Raw genomic sequence first — 9,978 nt, forward strand, 5'->3', positions numbered from 1 at the left:
CCCAAACCACTTTCTCCTGACAAACCCAAATCTATTCCCCGCTGAAAATGGTAACTTGTAAAACAAATAACCAAACAAACATAACTCTAGAAAGTTAATTTCGGGTAAATCAAAACAAACAATGGTGTTCCGTACCCTTATCTATAAGGTCCGCCTGTCCATCCGTACACAGATATACGAAGCATTTGGACTGGCCTGGCAGTGTGAAGTTCTTCCCGTCGCTGTAAGTTCCTCCATTGACATTGCAATCTGCAAGACGACATGAAGAAATGTTATCCTAGTTTTTGTTGTTGTTGTTATTGTTGTTGTTTGTTGTTATTGTTTTCTAGCCACCTTCCAAACGGGTTTAGTTCATTTTTATTTATAAATGATATAAACATTAATCTATATAAAAAGGTTCTTGTGAGCAAATCTTTTTAAAAGCTCAAATTAATTGTAGACCTATTTGAGTCAACTTTTGACAACGTTTTATTTTTGCTCAAACAGTATCAAGTTATGAGTGAACATTTGAAGACTTATCTTTACTCTATCCAACATCATTAATGCTGTTGTGCGCCCTATCACACTTGTTCACACTTCAATAGCACCAAGGGAGCATGACAAAGGTAGGCTCTGCAAAAATCAAGTCATCATCATGACTGACCCAATCTTTTAGGTATTCACACCAGTTTCACTTTCTCATTGACTATTACCATACTGAACATCCTCGATGTTTTAAATTTTTTTTACAGACGGTTTGCTTACTAAATATCAAATAATGCAGACGAATCAAGGATGATTTCAACTTTTTCATTTTATTTCTGAGAAAAGTAACAGTAACTATCTTTAAAGCAGAATCTAAAAATAAATTTAAAGAATAGAAAACTTATTTAGAGCTACATTAAGTCGAAACAGGAGCCTTTGAAAAGCTCACTTTAAAAATATTTTAATGTATACTAGTGACAACAACTGTACGTCTGTAAAATCCAAAAGGCTTCACATTTTTGTTGTTGTTGTTGCTATAAACACAAAAGCGCCAGTTTGTAGAAATGAGCAGCATTTTTCTTTTTATCTGTAGACTATATCAAACACAAGGTAACAATACTGAGCTTTTTGAAACTCAATTTTACATCGTCATATACAATAACAATGTGAAAACTTTTCTATCAAAATGAGTGCACCAACCTCGCTTTCCGTCCGAAGGTTGACTACCACCTCCAGTGCCGCCAGAGCATTTGTACTTGATCTGAGAATCCACGACACTGCAGGAGCATGTCTCGTACCTTTTGCCACCAATTTCGAACGGGAAAGTATCTCCGGGGTCATGGCATTTTTTATCCGCATCTACGCAGCCTGTAACAAAACTTTCAGTTATCCAAAGATTGCACACAACAAGAGAGTTCAAACAGCCAAAAAGGTGTCTGCGGAAGTCCGCGAATTGGTTCAGATGGCGCTTCGGTCTTTCCTTTGAAGCTCTCAAGGCTAAAACAGTACCTGGACATAGATGGCTGGTAACTCTATAAATACACCATTGATGGTCAAGGTTTTGAAGCTCTCTTTCGTTTCTCCAGAAGAAGAATAGGAAGAACACAGTTTGTTAGTTTCATTTTTATCGATTTTCATACAAGTAGGGTAACGCTTATAGCAAAGTCCGCACTTTTTCGAAGAGAGCGCCACCGAATTTTGAGAACACTTTTTTAATTGGTTCAAAGAGAGGGATGCACCATCTTGTTGAGTACGATGTTTGCTTATCAAAGCTCTTTCTTTCGTGAGCTGCTGCAATCAAGATATTTATTTGCGAACCAGTTTCCGTGCGTTGGCTATTCATCATCTTGGGATACTTTCGTCGGGATTCGAGTTTCAGACGCGTCAAGATATGGGAACAAGGATGAAACCTATTTGAACGTATATATATATATATATATATATATATCAAGAAAGATATGTGCGCTTAACCTTTACCCTTTCATTATGGAAACTTTATTCAGCAAATGAGTTTTATATGATGCGATTTGGACCAATGGCCTGAAACACTGAATGAACATACTTACATATTTACTCATTTACTTACCAACTATCAAACACACAATGAAATCATATACTTACGCTCTGTTGTTAGTTCGGGTTTCAGCTTGGTCCCAATCTTGGTGCAGGTGTATTTGTGGCAATTTTCTTCAAAAACTGAACCAACGTCATGGCAATCACCACTACGTGATTTGCAGCCTGATTAAATGAGACAATGATGAATATTACGTGACTTAAAATTGATGTACAGAAAAGTGGGGACACGCGGAACAACATCAAGAGGCTGGTCAAGGATAAAGAGCGGTGGGAAGTGTTTGTTCGTGGCCTATACCGTGATGCATGATGAGAAAGGAAAAGATGATGATGGGTCTTAGGATGTCTCAGTGTTGTGTTTGTTCATTTGTGTCACAACCTGGTGGAATCAGGCTCTCGACAAGTTTTAGACATGTGGAGTTATTGTATCATCTGAAAGCTGACTTATTCGCCTTGCTTTCAATGAAATAAGTATCCATCTATCTTGAACAGAACTCAAGATATTTACGATTGAAGGAAGTGAGATCCCTTGGTTTCAGTTTTGAAAATAACGAGAATATTACCGCCAAAGTTTGATTACTTCAATAACTAAAGAGTCCTTGAAAACAGAGAAATGACATATTGAGTGCATTTAATCGATGTTTTTTTATAGGTAAAATTCATTTGGATATGTGTCTTTATATTGACATGAAAGAGGTTGATCCAAAAAAAAAAATAATTCAAGAAAAATTTCCAAACTGAGGGGAACATGCTTGTTTCTCCAATTTCTGCATTTTGACGGGCGCCTGATTTCACCACGCTGCCTCACACTTGTTTTTTAAGGGTTAAAATAGGAATGACAAGGTGTTGCAGAGATATGAGATGTGCTTGTTTCTAACTTTCTATGGCACGATTAAGGAATCAATCATCTTCTCTTCTCCTTCTCCTCCTTCTCCTCCTTCTCCTTCTTTTCCTTTTCCTTCTGGGCGTAATGGACGCTAAATGTGTCTGTCAAATTTCACAGAACAAGGTACTGAGCAGATTACAAAACTTTGTAAATGGTCGCTTTTAAGCACAAGGGGGCTATCCCGAAAAATGCTGTTTTTAGAAAATCGAAGGTAAAGGTTTTGCCCCTTGTTCAGTTTCTTTAAAAAATGAGGAGAGTTTTCTCTATAACAACAAAAAATAAAAAATACACACAAATGAAAGCAAACTTCTCCTATAAGTAGGGCAATGCCCACTTTTGATGTAGGCCAAGATTTCTGAGGGGAAAAAACGTAACCTGGGTTCGCCCGCTTGTCCTTAAAAGCGACCAAATGTAGGGTAGCGATATAGAAGCTCATGGTCATTATTCCTTACCTTCCGAAATTTTACGGGCTTGTCCGTCTGTACATTTGAACTTGACGCACTCGGACTGGCCCGGCAGATGAAAAGTCTGTCCGTTCGGGAATGTTGCGTTGTTTACAGTGCAGTCTGCCACAACAGCATTTTCGACAGGGGAAATATATCAAAATAATATGTTATAATTTGCACAATTTGAATTCGAAAACTAAACCTTTATTTGTGTATGCAATAGTTTGGTTGTTTTTTTTTTCAAATGCATTTTAAAAATATATCTAGTGCGAGATTATTCTATAGCTAAAATAACATATGTGCACTTATTTCGCATAATTCAGCATTAACTTAAGAAACGGAAATTTAGGGACTGTACCTCGGGTACTATGCATTTATTGTTCGATTTAACTTTGAGTATAAAGCAATTCTATAAAATCAAAGCTTATGGTCTGAAACGTAACGAAATGGATACTATTATTAATAAATGACTAATATTTTACTGTGTAATAGGTAATATAAATGAATGACATACTGTAGTACTTTCTTCATTTACTTCCAACAAAATTATTGCATGATCAAAGAAATGCAGAAAGTCACACGAAATATTATTTTTCAACGCCGTACTCTACATAACAATATCTGACTCGTACTGGTACATAATTTGTATTCTTTGTGGAAATGACACAGTTACTTTCTGAGGCCTGGACATTCCAATCACCAATAACCAACGATACAGTAGTGCTACCTCTTCAGTCTGACCAAGAATATTGACAAATAAACGTGGATTAGGAGCTCTCATGGTCGAGAGATTATGGTGTTTGCCTCTCGTTCAATAGGTCCCGCAAAGTACGGAAAATTTTCTTCTATAAAATATTCTCCTTTCAATTCCTTTCCTGCGCTTTAACCATGTTCTATCCTCTGTTTTCGTCTCTACCTCACCCCGCCCTCCTCTCCTTTTGCCTCCTCCTCTGGGCTTCTGACTCTTCCTGTAGCCTTTCTACTGCTATTATTCGGCTCCACCTTACTGTTGTCTGTCAGCCATATGCCTGCTCTTAGGGTAGGTGTAAAATCTAAAGCCCTGCCTTCTCGGATATGGAAAAGCGCACGTTAAAGATCATTTGGTGATTCAAAATAGACAAAAGTAAGCTTCGGCCGACACCCAGGCAAAATTAAAAAATTAATAGCTACCAAACTAAAAACGCTAAACGCGCTCATGTGACCATATTATGCAGTTGCGAAAGCAATAATACACTATACTAAAACAAAAAAAAAAACAAAAGTGGCTTAACAGATCGCACTCGTTTATACGTACCTCCATTACCGCTGGGGCTTCCGCTTCCACTCCCACCGCTGCAGGAGTACTTCAGTGTGTTATCGACGAGGTTACAGGTACATTTGTCGTGAGTTGTCTCCCCTATCGTGTAGGAGAATGTCTCGCCCTGATCGTGACACACGCCCTCGGAATCCGTGCAGCCTGGGGTGGAGGTAATGATGATGATGATGATGATAATAATAATAATAATAATAATAATAATAATAATAATAATAAATAATAGTAATAATAAGAATAAAAACAATAATATAATAATAATAATAATAATAATAATAATAATAATAATAATAATAATAATAATAATGTAATAATAATATTTTTAAAAAATAATAATAATAAAAAATAATAATATAATAATAATATTAATAATAATGATAGTAACAATAATAATAATTATGAGAAGAAGAAGAAGAAGAAGAAGAAGAAGAAGAAGAAGAAGAAGAAGAAGAAGAAGAAGAAGAAGAAGAAGAAGAAGAAGAAGAAGAAGAAGAAGAAGAAGAAGAAGAAGAAGAAGAAGAAGAAGAAGAAGAAGAAGAAGAAGAAAAAGAAGAAGAAGAAGAAAAAGAAGGAAAAAGAAGAAGAAGAAGAAGAAGAAGAAGAAGAAGAAGAAGAAGAAGAAGAAGAAGAAGAAGAAGAAGAAGAAGAAGAAGAAGAAGAAGAAGAAGAAGAAGAAGAAGAAGAAGAAGAAGAAGAAGAAGAAGAAGAAGAAGAAGAAGAAGAAATAAGAATAATGATAATAATAACAATAACTATTAAAGCAGTTAGTCCATTAATATTTATTGATAAAAATCAGGCGCGGTTCGTCCATAGAGCACGGTCATGCAGTGCCGCCCAATCTTTTTAATGTTCTGTTACGTAAAACAAATACAATAGTGAACTAAAAGAAGCCAGAAACAAACACTAGCCAAATATTATATGAAAACTAGGCCCTCACTGGCGCCATAACTGTCATTTCTGTGTCTATAGCGCCGTGCCATGCTAAGGCCCACGCATTTTAGCTAAACATAATAGGATATTCAACAGTGTAACCTAGTAACCTGACCTATAAATCGCTCTCGGGGATACCCCAATCGATGACAGCCCTCGTAGCGAGTTTGGCGGTAGATTAATATTAATAAGACGGCACATCTCAAATGTGCTCCTGCCGAATAGTGCCGAAACATAGCCCGCAGTAGGCAGTCTAAAAATAGACGCGGTAGACCGCGCGCTATTCTTGCCCATATTATACAAGCCCCGGAGCAATCCAGCGGAGTGCTCAAGTGAATTGTGATTGGTTCATTGTCTGTCTTGCCTCTATTTTAAGTGACTCTGTTAACGTTAACCTGAGGGAGGTGAACGTGACAGTGTTATGAGTTGTGCCTTTGAATGATTTTGTAGTGGAGTAGAGAATGTTATTACTTGAGGGTTCAGTTCCAATACAGAATGAACGGAATTGATGTTTAGCTAACAAACAAATTTAGTACTAGAAATCAAAGCGACAAGTAAAATGAATGAAAATAAAAGCACGAAGTCCTCCCTCACCAACCCAAAGATCCTAAAATTATACACCGTCTCATTTACTATGCCATTGACTATCTTCAACATGCGATAGCTCAATTGTGCACGTCCACTTTTTATCCCCACGAGCCTCCCCGGATAAAAATGGACCAACAAGTGGAAAAAATGTTTGTAATATTGTGACTAGCGCCTGATTTAACCACGACCCCTTACATACGTTCATGCCAAGATTTATAGATATCACTAATGTCAAGAAAATGCAATGACTATGAACAGGCCTCAGGTAGAGTTTGAGGAAAGAAACTGTTTCCTTACCCTGAAAATGAAAATAAATTCCTCGTTTATATCATACAACAGCGTTGCTATAACAGTTTGTATCCGGTAGACCTATAAAAAGCCGAACAATGTCAACAGTATTACAAATATACAGCTTGTACGAAAAACCCTCAGTTCTTTTACCTCCTTCCAAATAAAAGGGAAAGGCAAATTATAATATGATGTGTCTCGACGCGGTAGAATCAGGCTCTTCTCAATTTTTTTAGGCAGCATGGTCTTTTGTCTTGCTTTGGAAGAATAAAATATCCATTTATCGCGAATAGAAGTCGAGATATTTGAGAATAAATGAGGTGGTACGTCACATGGTTTCATATGTAAAATTGGGAGAAAGTGGCCGCCAAAGATGAGTTATTTCCTTCCCTTGAGAGTCCACGAAAACTGAAAACTTACATTTTTTTGTTCCTTTAATCAACATTTTACAGTCAAATCCACACAGACATACTATAACTTTAATAGACTCTTTTAAGACGAGTCACGGGCAAAAGCAACTTTTTCCTTTCCTGGCAGTGTCAAACCTGGTGGTGTATTTATAACAATATGCAGCAAACTTCCTCAGTAGGTAGTTGGCAAATGCTCTGGTGTGGTGTGCTTCTTCTTTCCTATCAAAAATCTATCTTCATTATCTCCCATTTTTCTTTTTATGTTTATTACTCCCTTGTAACACCTCTAATTCTCTGGCGCTCATATGACCTTGTGCAGTTGCGAGCGCCATATAACTTCTTTTAAAACTAAAACTTCCTTATGAGGAATCAAGCTCACGCCTTTTGGACGCAAATGCAAAGAGCCTAACCATGCACCACAGTCTGTGTTTGCAGCCATGTTTGAAGCTGCAGACCAATGTCTAGAAGTATCCAACCGTTCACGACAGTATCAGAGAATGTATCGAGTTGAACAAACTAGTTTGATTGATGATTTAATTTTCCTTGTGCATTTTTGTTTTGGTTTACTGCTGCCTTTGTCGTTCGGGTGGACACACAATACCAGGTAACAATGTTCAACGTTCTTGGCGCAAAACACCGCGGACATACTCTTTAATGAGCCTAGAAAAAGCATGCAAATAAACAACTATAAAAAAATGCTTAAGTCCTAATTTTAAAAGAATTTTTTAAAAAGGTTCCAATTAGTTTCTTTAAAATGCATTTAATGTGTAAGGCACAGGCTAATATGACCGAACAGAATGTTTGTTTGCTGGTAAAAGTTAGGGTACATCCACCGGGAAAGTTGTCCGAAGAAAAAAAAAGTCAAAGAATCTAAATTTTCAGAATGATTATGATCATTCTGAGAAGTGTTTTTTCTCTTTGAACAAGTCTAGCTCCACATAATATAAACTAGTCAACAAAAGTTAAGGAACGTACAGTAAAAAGAGTGATATATTTGTATGCATTCTTTCGAAGTTTTACTTTTACTCGTAAAACTAGATATTGGTGAAATGTTACTCTGTGACTAAAGGGATTGTACACACCAGGGTTTGAAGTGCACGTGACTCCTGTGCGATGAGCTGGGGAGGGGGCAAAAAGGTCCAATGTTTTCCAATTATCGATTTTTATTTTCTAGCTCTTACGTCAGGAAAACTTATGAACGCTCAAAAATCAGTTTTCAATTGCGAGATTCATGTCTCGAGAGTGACTTGCACTCGCTCATTTGCACTGTGGATACACCATTCTGCTGCTGTAGGGCTAAGCATAAACATGCCCCCTCGACAGAAATTGTCTGATGTAAACAGAGGAAGAGCCATTGCTTAGGTACAAGATGGTGTTTCACTCCGACAAGCTGCTACACGTCTTCGAGTGTCCGTTTCTGTCATTTCACGGCTGATACAGCGTGCCAACGCCATTGGTAGTGCCCAAGAGCGACCCAGATCAGGTCGACCAAGAGCCACTAATGCAAGGGAAGACCGATTCATTCATAGACAAGCTCCGCAGTCGAGATCCGCTCCTGCAAATCGCATCCGGACACGGCTGAGAGCGGCAACTCATGTTAACATTAGTTGTCAGACAGTACGAAGACGGCAGTCTTCATGAGTTTGGACTTAATGCACGTCGACCAGCAGTCCGCCAGCGTCTCACCCCAGCACACAGGGCTGCTCGTCTTGCCTTTTGGCGACGCCAAGTAAGTTGGACACGTCAACAGTGGGAAAACGTTCTTTTCAGCCACGAGTCCCGGTTCTCTTTGCATCACAATGACGGCCGTATCAGGGTTTGGAGGCGACCCGGAGAGCGGCTCCTCCATGGAGCCATCAGAGAAGTGATGCCTTTTGGAGGTGGTTCCGTGATGGTATGGGGTGCTTTCAGTCTGAACCACAGAACACCTCTGTACCAAGTGCAAGGGAATCTCACTGCAATACGTTACGGAGATGAGATACTCCGTCCATTAGCACTACCTACTCTGCAGCAGATGGGGCCACATGCAGTGTACCAGGATGACAACGTCCGACCTCATAGAACGTTGCTTGTCCAAAACTTCATGCAGCACGCTGGCATCAACCGAATGGACTGGCCGGCCTGCAGTCCGGACTTGAATCCCATAGAAAACCTCTGAGATGAGCTGCAACGTCGAGTCAGAGACAACCACCCCCTCCAGGAGACACGCAACAACTGTTTCAGATGCTGTAGACAGAGTGGCAGGGGATGCCTCAGAGAGTGTTCACCAATCTCATGAACTCGATGAGGAGCAGGTGTACTGAATACCAGGACAATCGTGGTGGGCATACTCATTATTGAAATCATCTGAACTGTTTGGTTTTGTTGCAGTCAGAAGTTAAAATAATTTCGAAACCGCTTGACAATTTTTGGGATTTTGCGATTTTAACCCCTACCAAACTCAATTAACTTTTCAAGCAAGTTAAAATGGAATAACTTAATTTTCTTTTTAGGTACTTGCTATACACATGTTGATTAAAATGTGTACCAAATTTCATTGCGTGTTGAAGTTTGCTATCGAAGTTATACACTTTTTTTTTCAAATGTTCCTTAATTTTTGTTGACTAGTTTAGAAGCTTTGCAAGTCTAATATTATTCTGATTTTTTTCAACACAGTCGTTTCGTTAGCACAACATTATTATTCTGATTTCTTTCAAACAGAGTCACTTCGAAAGTCAACACATTGACGCTATACTTACGGACTTTTTTCAATTTAGGGCTGAACGTAGTTCCCTCTTGTTTGCAAGTGTAATCGTGGCAGTTTTCTACAAAGTCCTGGTCGAAGGCGTAGCACTTGCCCTGGGAGTGACAACCTATTACGTTGAGAAGAAGAATTAAAGGTACTTTTAAACATTAGGTACAACCGTGAGAAAATTAAGACTTTATTTCTAGGGGGAAAAACTCTTCAGAGAAAATGATTCTAAGTAAGGTGAATTCAAGGCCAGGAAACCTTTCATAACATTGGAAAGACTAGGTTATCGATCTCTCTCTCTCTCTTTCTCTCTCTCTCTCTCCCTCTCTCTTTCTCTCTCTCTCTCTCTC

At 38.5% G+C, this 9,978-nt stretch overlaps 1 protein-coding gene across 1 annotated transcript in view; it reads right to left on the reverse strand.

Annotated features, from left to right (window-relative positions):
* LOC101853851 overlaps positions 1-9,782 on the reverse strand; it is a 31,172-nt gene extending 21,390 nt beyond the window's left edge. The window contains exons 1-6 of the mRNA XM_013082118.2: positions 9,636-9,782; positions 4,664-4,825; positions 3,376-3,489; positions 2,086-2,202; positions 1,165-1,332; positions 136-249 (exon numbers count right to left, since the gene is read on the reverse strand). The gene's annotated coding sequence lies outside the window, so the exon portion shown is untranslated. The remainder of the gene's footprint in view (positions 1-135; positions 250-1,164; positions 1,333-2,085; positions 2,203-3,375; positions 3,490-4,663; positions 4,826-9,635) is intronic.
* Between the last annotated feature and the right edge of the window lie 196 nt (positions 9,783-9,978).

The sequence above is a fragment of the Aplysia californica genome, unplaced genomic scaffold (genome assembly GCF_000002075.1).
Source record: "Aplysia californica isolate F4 #8 unplaced genomic scaffold, AplCal3.0 scaffold00159, whole genome shotgun sequence".
NCBI lineage: Eukaryota > Metazoa > Mollusca > Gastropoda > Aplysiida > Aplysiidae > Aplysia > Aplysia californica.